General features: G+C 40.9%; 1 pseudogene; it reads right to left on the reverse strand.

Moving 5' to 3' along the window:
• Positions 1-368: 368 nt before the first annotated feature.
• LOC115305704 lies at positions 369-1,035 on the reverse strand (annotated as a pseudogene).
• Between the last annotated feature and the right edge of the window lie 9,870 nt (positions 1,036-10,905).

A 10,905-nucleotide genomic window follows, 5' to 3' on the forward strand; every position in this document is an offset into this window, starting at 1 on the left:
CTCCAGGGGGCGCCTGGGTGGCTCAGTCAGTTAAATGTCTGACTTTGGCTCAGGTCATGATCTCTCGGTTTGTGGGTCCGAGCCCTGCATCAGGTTCTGTGCTGCCAGCTCAGAGCTCGGAGCCTGTTTCAGATTCTGTGTCTCCCTCTTTCTCTGCCCCTCCCCCACTCATTCTCTGTCTCTGTCTCAAAAATAAGTAAACCATAAAAAAATTTCTAAAAAAAGAATCCTGGGAGACTTCATTACCTTTACTTAGAAGGCTTTGGAAATCATTATTTGTTAAATTTATGGGTTCAGCTCACCAACATTTCCTTATTGGAGACATCAATATTTCCATATCACCGTTTCCCAGTGATTTAAAAAAAATCTCAAAATTCTGTGTCTCCTTTGGGTTGCTTCTCTCTTGATTCCACGTAGGCTTCATTAATGGTTTGCTTCATATCATTATCTTCATCTTCACAAATTTTCTTTGGAACATTCCTCAATCCCTCACTAGGATCTCTTTCAGGGTCCTGGGAGGGCTTTTCTTTCTTTTTGCATTCTTTTTCAACCTGAGTCAGGTAGTCCCACCACGTGTTTTCTGCTTTCTTTCTACATAGGAACTGCATCTGTCTTGGCTTTTTTGAACTTCCTTGCACAGAGATGTATTTCAAGAGATTGTTTGTTATCATGGAATAACTCTTCTTGTTTAGATTCTTTACCAAACAATCAAATGGCCTCTCTGGGCAATGCACCTGCACATTCTCAGCGGGGACTTGACCTCCAGTTAAGGTAATGCAGATTTTCACAAACTTATCTGACTGATCCCATCCAGAATTACTGATTTTCACTGTATATCCTGTTGTAATGGGAGCAACCACAGCAACTGGCTTTTCATCTTTTGCTTTTCTCTGATTTCTGCTGCATCTTATTCTTGATTTCTGCCACAGTCTTGGATTTTTCAGCTACGAGGGCATCATGTACTCTTTTACTAGTGGCCAGCAGCAACTTTACCTCTTCTAGATCTTTCTGTAGTTCTTCCAAAGCTGAAGTCATGGTCTGGCTGTGGCTGTGTCAGTCGAGGCCTGAGCTGCAGCCACAGAGGGGAGAGAACAGGAAACACCACAAGGCACGCACTCACCCAGAGGCAGACCCACCGGCAGGAGTCAGCAGTGCCCTTAGCCTGTGCGCACACCCGACCTACCAGCCTCCTGCATTTGGCGCCTCTCAAGTGCGTTTTGTGTTAATGTGGTGGCTCTTGGTGGACTCCTGCATAGCTTCATGGTGGGAACTGGTCACCAGAAAGATTAGGCCGTGATTAGAAGCTTGGAACTTTCAGTCCTACCCACCCATCCTCCAGGAAGGGGAGGGGGCTAGAGATAGAGTTAACAATCCATTCTGTTTACATGATGAAGCCTCCATAAAAATCTCTAAACTATGGGGTTCAGAGAGCTTCCAGGTTGATGAGTGCATCCATGAGCACCCCAAGCTCCAAGGCCTAGACTCTTCCAGACCTTGCCCTAAGTGCCTCTTTATCTGGTTACTCATATGTATCCTTTATAATATTCTTTGTAATAAACCTGTTACTAGTAAGTAAGGTATTTTCTTGAGTTCCATTAAGGTGTTATAGCAAATTATTTTAGTTGAATATGGGGGTCTTGGGAACCCCTGATTTGTGAACAAGTTGGACAGAAGTGTAGGTAACCTACTAGCTCTGTGTAGTTAGTGTCAAAAGTGAGTTAAATTGTAGGACATTAAGTTGGTGTCTGTGGAGAATTGGAGAATTTCTTGGTGTGGGAAACCCACACATTTGGTGTCATAAGTGTTGTGAATAGAAACACGTCCTACTAATTGGTGTCAGACAGTGGCATTTGCTAAAACAGCCATGGTTCATAGAAGCTTATGGTTTGGGGAGAGAAAGTAAGAAAGGGCAGGGAATAAGGAAGCTTTGATCCCTGGATGGCCACCTGGTCCCTCATGGTCTGAAACTACAGCTGTGCTGAGATCAGTTATTAAGAGAATTTAGAAATGGTGCTGGACTTGATTCGCAAGGAGTTGACTTATTAGATATATTTAAAAAAAACAAAATAATGAGAAACATGCTAAATATACAGTCCCTTGGTTATTATCTGTAGGAGCCAAAGTGAAAGTAAAAGAAAGTGGTGGGTTGGACCTTTGATGCTGGATCACGAGCTTTAGCCACTAGCCTCAGAGTCTGAGCTTCAGCCTCTAGCCTCAAAGCTGCCTACAAGGAGGAAAATTATGCTTTTGGTTCTCCGCTTACCACAAAGGTTGTCAAAATTGGGGAGGACGAAATCAAGACACTACTGAAACCAGGAGCTTTTGTAGATTGCTATTATCAACTCCCTGAAGAACTTTTACTGAAATGGATTGTGAGAGTAATTAATTTAGGGGCTGTGTCCTTGGTTTTGAATGCTGCAGAGTGGAAGAGCATGTTTGGATTGGCACAGGACTTGCAGCTCATCACTGAACCATCAAAGGTGGAGATACATGATCCAGAAACACACAGGAGATTATTCAAGCAGTAGCAGCATGGTAGACTGGAACAAAACCACTGGAAGGTGTGCTTCTCCTGAGAAGACCGACTTCCCAATGTCCCCTATAAATGCCAAGTGGAACACCCCAGTGAAGCAGTTGGTATCTTTCATATACAAGCCACATGGGACTGGCTTTGTGATGACCAGGATTACCTGCTCACTATGCCATTACCCTTCACATATGACAGGATGCTCCTTGACACAGGAGCCCAGAGCACTGGAAATCCAAAACCTGTTGGTGAAGTCTTAACAGGGGCTAAGTTAGATTAGGAGGATATTCAGGTGCAGTAGTTGATGGAATTAAATGAAAGTCGGGATGGACATTGATGGTCCTTCCAAAATGAATGGCCAGTATCCTGTATGAAAAGCTGCTGTGTTAAGACTGTCAGAAAGACTGGTAGAAGGTCATCTCTCAATGGGTTGAATGGCATGCTGTTTTCTAGCTGTGATGAAGTATTGAATACTAGTTAAAAGCCCCTGTGGTTGGGTTTTTATGGAATCATGGGCAGTAGCTAATGACCTGGCCATACGGTCAAGCTAGCTGGGCAAGGGAGAACTGGACTATTAAAGGATGCCTGAATAGGGTGAGGCCATGTGGAAATCACTCTGGGAGTTTAAGGAACACATTAAAGCAGGGCAAGTTGATGCCCATTGGACAAACTCCCTTCCAGATTTAGAAGGTGATTGAAACCACTAGGTAGACCTTTTGGTGCACCTCCCTTGAAATGGCCACCTAGTTTTATGAAGCGAGTGGACATGTGGGTGCTGCAGCAATGCAGAGGTGGACTGAATCTAGACATACTCCTCTCACACTCTCTGCAGCACAAAATGCTAACAAGTGGGATAGAGACTGCAGATGGCTCTGGGATAGATGCCCCGGGGGGAAGGGCCTGCACACAGCTGATGTGTGGACTATATTGGGCCAATGCTGGTAGCCCCTGGGGGCCTCTAAGTGGGTCCTAACAAGAATAGACACTTACGCTGGATTGGGCTTTGCGTACTTGGTAGTAGACCCAAATGCTAAAGATGCTATTAAAGGATTGGTACAGAAGACATTGTACCAGTTTGGGCCACTGAGTTACATTTCTTCAGACTAAGGGATGGACTTTATAGCTCGTAGTATCCAATAGTAGGCAAAGGGATATCACATCAAATGAACAAATCATGTTGCATTTCATCCTCAGAGTAACTGTCAAATAGAAAATTGAAACAGGTAGTTGAAACATTTGCTGCCTAAAAGCAGGGGAGATAAAGGCATGAGGGGCTGGTGTACATGCCTTCCTGAATGTGTGCTCACATTCAACATGAGGGGGAGCTCAGGAGAGTGGATAGATTCCTCCAATTCTCTTGCGGACCTGGGGGCAAGGGGGTAGGGGAAGGTGTCAGTGTGACAATATGGTTCCTCATATCACCACCGTTTTCTTTTTCTGTACCAATGCAGTGGTCCCAGGACCAGGGATGCAGGTGTAGCACCAAAAGCAGGGATTAACTGTACCTTTAATCCTTTGTGCCAGAATTCTTAAAGGCATGATAGGGTGGACTGTGCCTTGACCACATCTGGCAAAGTAGGGTTTAACAGTGGATACTGCTGTGCTGCTTAGTGGTCAAGACGGCTCATTCTTTCTTTCTTATAAAAATTTTCTAAAATGTATTTATTTTTATATTATTTATTTATTTTGAAAGAGAGAGAGTGCGTGTGCACAAGTGGGGGAGGGGCAGAAAGAGGGAGAGAATTGAGAATCCTAAGCAGGATTTGCACTGACAGTGTGGAGCTTGATATGGGGCTCAAACTCACTCACAAACCTGAGTTAAAGTCAAGAGTCAGACACTTAACCAACTGGGCCACCCAGATGTCCCAAGACAGCCCACTATTTCTGCCCCATATTACCTTTCTCTATAGGAATGGGAATGGACTGGGCCCCTGGGTGGCTCAGTCCATTAAGCACGTGACTTTGGCTCAGGTCATGATCTCATGGTTTGTGAACTTGAGCCCTGCATCAGGTGAGCTGGAGCCCCATTCAGGTGAGCTTGAGCCCTGCATCGGGTGAACATGAGCCTTGCTTCAGGGTGGCCCTGATTCTCTCTCTCTCCTTCTCTCTGCCCTTGTCTCACTTGTGCCCTCTCTCTCCAAAAAAAAAAAAAATAAATAAAAAATAAGTAAATAAAAAATAAAAATAAAAAGGAATGGGAGTTCGAATTCACCAACTGTGAGATCATGACCTGACCCAAAACTAAGAGTTGGTCGCTCAACCAACTGAGCCATCTAAGTGCCCCAAGAAAATAAAAGTTTTATAGATTAGAAAAGAAGAAACAAGACTGTCTTTGTTTGACAATGACATAGTTTTCTGTACAAAAATCCCAAAGCATCTATAAAAATATTCCTAGAATAAGTAAGTTTAGCAAGTTTGTAGGATACAAGGCCAATGTACAGAAGTCAATCATATTTCCATATATCAGCAATAGACAATTGGACTTTGAAATAAAAAATATGATTTATAATAGTCTCCCCCCTCAAAACACACAGTTAAGTACCTAAGTATAAACATAAAGTATGGGCAGGATCTGTATACTGAAAACTACAAAACCCTAATAAAAGAAATCAACAAAGATGTAAATAAATAGAGAGATATACTGTGTTTGTGGATTGGAAAATTCAATATTGTATGGATGTCACTTCTCCCAAGTTTGATTTATAGAGTCAATGTATGCTCAATCAGAATCACAGAAGGCCTCTTTATTTTTCTTTTAGAAATTGGCAAGTGGATTCTAAAATTTATACAGAAAGGAGAAGGAACTGAAAGGAACTAAAAACAGTTGGAGAAATTACACTACCCAATTTCAAGACTTATTAGGAAACTATGGTCATCAAGGCAGTGCAGTATTAGCAAAAGGGTAGACACAGGGGCCAGAAGTACTGATAGACAGCCCAGAAATAAATCCACACAAATATCATCAACTGATTTTTGACGAAAGTACAAAGACAATTCAATGTGGAAAGAACAGTCTTTTCAACAAGTGGTGCTGGAATCACTGGACATTTGTATGCAAAAACAAAAAACAAACCAACACCAAAAACCTGAACTTCAACACATACCATGACGCATTACACCAAAAGTAATGGCTCATAAGCTTAAGTTTAAATAGTGAAATGGCAAAATATCTAGAAGAAAGCACAGGGGAAACTCTGTGTGGACCTTGGGCTTGGTGATCAGATTTCAGATACTACATCAAGAACGCAATCCATCAAAAACGCTTGGCTGACTTAGTCAGTGGAGCATGTGATGCTTGATCTTGGGATTGTAGGGTTGAGCCCCATGTTTGGTGTAGAGATTACTTTAAAAAATGCAATCCATAAAAGATGGATTGATAAAGTGGACCATATCAGAATTGAAAACTTTTGCTCTGTGACAGATATGTTAAGAGAGTAAACAGATGAACCACAGGCTAGGAGAAAATATTTGCAGATTGTATATCTGATAACAGATACATAAAGAATTCTTAAAGGTGATAAGAAAAACAAATGACCCAATTTAAAAATGGGCAAAAGATGTAAAAAGCCCTTCAACAAATAAGATATATGAAAAAATGGTCAAGTTTTGTCATAGAGAAACGCAATTAGAATCACGATGAGGTACCACTGTTCACCTCCCAGAATTGCTAAAAATCGATGCCACCACCCAATGCTGTGGAGCACCAGGAACTCTCACTGCAGGAAGAAATACCAAAGGGTATACTGCAGGCATGTGGAAGAACAGTTTGACCGTTTCTAATCATGAGAAAACATCAGACAAACCCAAACTGAAGGACATCCTGTAAAGTAATGGATTAGTACTCTTCAAAACTGAAAGGAAAAAATGAGGAAAGAAAACAAGGAAAGAAATTGTCTTTCAGAGAAGACTAAAGGGTCATGACCACTAAATACAGTGTAGTATCTTGGGTTGGACCCTGGACCAGAAAAAGGACATTAGGGGAAAATGGGTGCAATCTGAATAAAGTCTACAGCTTAATTAGTATTAACAATGTTAATTTCCTACTTTTAACTAACAGATTGTGAGTATGTAAGATATTAAAATAAGGGAAGCTGGGTGAAGGATATATATCAAAACTCCCTGCACTATCTTTGCAACTTTTCTGTAATTCTATGATTATTCCAAGTAAATAATTTTATAAGAAACCCCACAGTGAGAATATACCCATTAAAGTGGCTAATATTTTTTTAAGTTTATTTATTTATTTTGAGAGAGAGAAAAAAAGTTCAAGCAGGGCAGGGGTAGAGAGAGGGAGGGACAGAGGGTCCGAAGTGGGCTCTCTCTTGACAGCACAGAGCCTGACACGGGGCTCAAATCACAAACTATGAAATGATGACCTGAGCCAAAGTGAGACGCTTAACCAGCTGAGCCACCCAGGTGCCCCTAAAGTGACTAATATAAAGGTGAGTGACAATCCCAAGGTTGGGTAAATATGCGAAGCAATGGAACTCTCATGCATTACAGAGGGGATTTTAAATTAACTTGCATCATTTTAGAAATGTTTTAGCAGTATTAACTAAAACTATACACATGTCCATCTTATGATTTACCAGTTTTACTTCTAGGTATATACTCAAAAGAAATGAGTGTCTATAAAAAGACATAAGCAAGAATATTTGTAATAACTTTATTCATAATTGCTGAAAGTTTGAAACAAGACAAGTCAGAAAGAACCAAGAGAATGGATAAATTCAAGTGTATTTATACAATGGAATACAACATGGGACGATTTAAAAAAGAAACCAAACTACTGATACTAGCAACAAGGATACGTCTCAAAAACATGATATTGATTAAAAGAAGTCAGACACAAAATGGTTAATACAGTATGATTCCATTTATATGTAGTTCAAAGATAGGCAAGACTCATGGGTGGGGGATAAGTCATAAGTTAAATAATGAACATCTCTGGAGATATCCTGTATCTCAGATGTATTATATGTCTCCCAGAATAGTAACTGAGACCCAAGCAGTAAGGATTACTGAGGGGGGAGGGGGTTGTGATATTCTAGAGTCTATACATATGATTCTTCAGGCTGTACGCTTAAGATCAGTACACTTTACATACTTTACCTTATATACCTTATGACTTAATAAAATGTGAAATAAAAAAGAATAAGGGGCACCCAGGTGGCTCAGTCAGTTAAGCATCTGACTCTTGATATCAGCTCAGGTCATGATCTCACAGCCATGAGACTGAGCCTTATGTTGGGCTTTGCATTGGGCGTGAAGCCCCCTTAAGATTCTCTCTCTCCCTCTCTCTCTGCCCCTTCCTCACTTACAGCCATGTGGGCGCTCTCTCTTCAAACTAAGTAAATATTTAAAAAAATAATAAGTAAAAAAATCTTTAGAAAATACAATGAAATTAAATTGAAGATTCAGTTCCTCGATTGCACTAATCACATGTCAAGTAGCTACCATATTGGACAACACAGATAACAATTTTTATCATTCCAGAAGGTTCTGTTGGACAATGTTGAGAGAGCTTTTATAAATGGACTAATCTCAAAGAGAGGCTTTAGGCCTTGAGTATAAAAATAATTTCCTTTTCAGAGGTCTTATCGCTCTGGAATGACTTCTGCATGAATCACATCGTTTGACTGGACAAGCTCCTTTATCAAACAGGTGTTTTGAATGTCAGTCCATACTTTAAGGATATCAGAGGTATGCTACTTGTAGCAAGTAAATCTTCTCATGGTAAGCACATAAAAAGAACAAAAGCAGATCTAGCGTGGAGCTCTACGGCTCTGTACTGAGCCGCAGCGCAGATGGGGAATGTGTTGGCGCTGGGGTGGGGGCAGGTGAAAGGTCGGCCGTCCTAGATGTTAAACTAAGTTATCTCTAAGGTATAATTCCTTTAGGATGAACTGTTATGTCAGAAATATAAGTATAATTATAAAGCAATGAGGAACATAAAATAGACTAATAGTATAGGCTCAGTTCATTTATGAGACTCTAAATAAAATATTAGCAAATAAGATCCCAGAGGTATACAACAAGATCAAGTGTGGGTTATTCCAGAAAAGTAAAGATAGTTCAGTATTAGGAAACTGACTCATGAAATTCATCAGATTTTAGGAGAAAAGGAGTGTAATCAACTCTGCAGAGTCTTAAATGACATTTTTTTCCTCTTGTAAAAATTCAATATCCATCATTAATTTAAAACTTCAGTGAAATACGGATAGGTATTTCCTTGGCATAATAAAATAAACACATTTATTATAACTTCTGCTGAATGGGGACATACTGAAAGTATCCCCTTTAAAATCAGGACCAAGACAGTAATGTTCATTAATGCCATTACTATTTAACACTGTTCTAAAGGTACTAGGCAATGTATTTAGACAGGATTAAAATATATTAGAAGTATAAAAATTAGGCAGCAGAGATTAATTTCACATTATTTCTTATAGGTGATAGCGTAAGAGAACCAAATGAAAAACTATTATAAATGAGAAGAGAATTGAGTAGGTAGCTGGAAAAAAAAAAAAAAAGCTAAGTCAGAGAAGACCTCATTTCCGTAGCATTTACACAAATAAAACACCTGGGAATGAATTTAACAAGAAATACACAAAATCCATATTAAAAAAAATAAACATTAAAATACTGTAGAGGCACACAAAAGGAATAAATATTCGGGTCCTGGGTAGCTCAGTTGGTTGGGCGTCCGACTTCAGCTCAGGTCATGATCTCATGGTTCTTGAGTTCAAGCCCTGCGTCAGGCTCTGTGCTGACAGCTTGGGAGTCTGGAACCTGCTTCGGATTCTGTGTCTCCCTTTCTCTCTGCCCTTCCCCACTCACACTCTTTCTCTGTCTCAAAAATAAATAAATGTTAGGCGCGCCTGGGTGGCTCAGTCGGTTGAGCGGCCGGCTTCGGCTCAGGTCATGATCTCACAGTTCGTGGGTTCGAGCCCCGCATCGGGCTCTGTGCTGACAGCTAGCTCAGAGCCTGGAGCCTGCTTCGGATTCTGTGTCTCCCTCTCTCTCTCTGACCCTCCCCTGCTCGCGCTGTCTCTCTCTGTCTCTCAAAAATAAATAAAAGACATAAAAAAAATTTTTTTTAAATAAATAAATAAATGTTAAAAAAATGTTACCACATTTTTGAAAGGAAGACTAGTACCAGGAAGCTGTTAGTTCTGAGTAATCTAGATGTTTGGTGAGGCTCAATACAAATTCCAATAGGAGGTTTTTTTTCGGGGAAGGGAGTGTAGTAAATAAGCTGATCTTAAAGTTCATTCAGAAAAAGAAATAAGAAAATATAGTTAGGAACATTCAAAAAAAGGAGATGAAAAGGAGCTCTAATAGATATTCAAACATAAAGCTAAAATACTTGAAAGACTGTGGCACTCCATCTTTTGAAAAAAATTTTTTATTTACCCCAGGACAACATAGCCCCACATCTCGTGCTACCACTGCTCTGCACCCAGTTATGTCCTTCTCTCTCATGGACTGCTGCCTTAGCCTCGGTCCCCGCCTCCCTGCACCCATGCTGTCATGGCCGGACTCAGTGTTGACCTCGTCCTCCAGGTGCTATAGGAGTGGCATTCTCAAAAATACTATATGAGAGCCTAGCTGAATTCGGACTTAATTGTCCTGTCGTCAGCTACTCTTGCATGTGGTTCTTTTGAAGATAACAATCAAGAGGCTGTCCTCATTGATTTTCCATCCGCTTTCATTCTAGACAGTTGTTCTTTTCCATATAAAGTGTGCTCTGTTAAGGGGAGCATGTATTAATTAAATCAGCACTGGCGAGATAAGCATGGGCAGTGTTATAGGGCGAATTATGTCCTCTGAAATGCGTATGTTGAAGTCCTAGACTCCAGTACCTCAGAACGTGACTGTTTGGAGATAGTCTTAAAAGACATAATTAGGGGCACCTGGGTGGCTCAGTTGGTTGAGCATCTGACTCTTGATTTCAGCTCAGGTCATGATCCCAGGATCAAGCTCTTTGTCGGGCTCTGAGTTGAGCGTGGAGCCTGCTTGGGATTCTCTCTTTCTTTCTCTGAAATTAAAAAGAGAGAGAGAGATAATTAAAGCGAGGTCATTAGGGTGGGCCCTAATCCAATCTGACTGGTGTCTCTGTAAGAACAGGAGATTAGGACACAGACATACAAGAGCCAGGGCGATGTGAAGACTCAGGAAGAAGACCGCTCTCCACCAGCCAAGGACAGAGGCCTCAGAAGCGACCAGCCCTGCTGACACCTTGATCTTGGACTTCTAGCCTCCAGAAATGTGAGAGAATGACGTTCTGTTCTTTAAGCCACCCAGTCTGCTGTGCTTCGTTATGGCAGCCCTAACAAATTAACACAGGCTGATATAGTCCTAAATTTGAATGGTGT

Source organism: Suricata suricatta, chromosome 10, assembly GCF_006229205.1.
Source record: "Suricata suricatta isolate VVHF042 chromosome 10, meerkat_22Aug2017_6uvM2_HiC, whole genome shotgun sequence".
Classification (NCBI taxonomy): Eukaryota; Metazoa; Chordata; class Mammalia; order Carnivora; family Herpestidae; genus Suricata; species Suricata suricatta.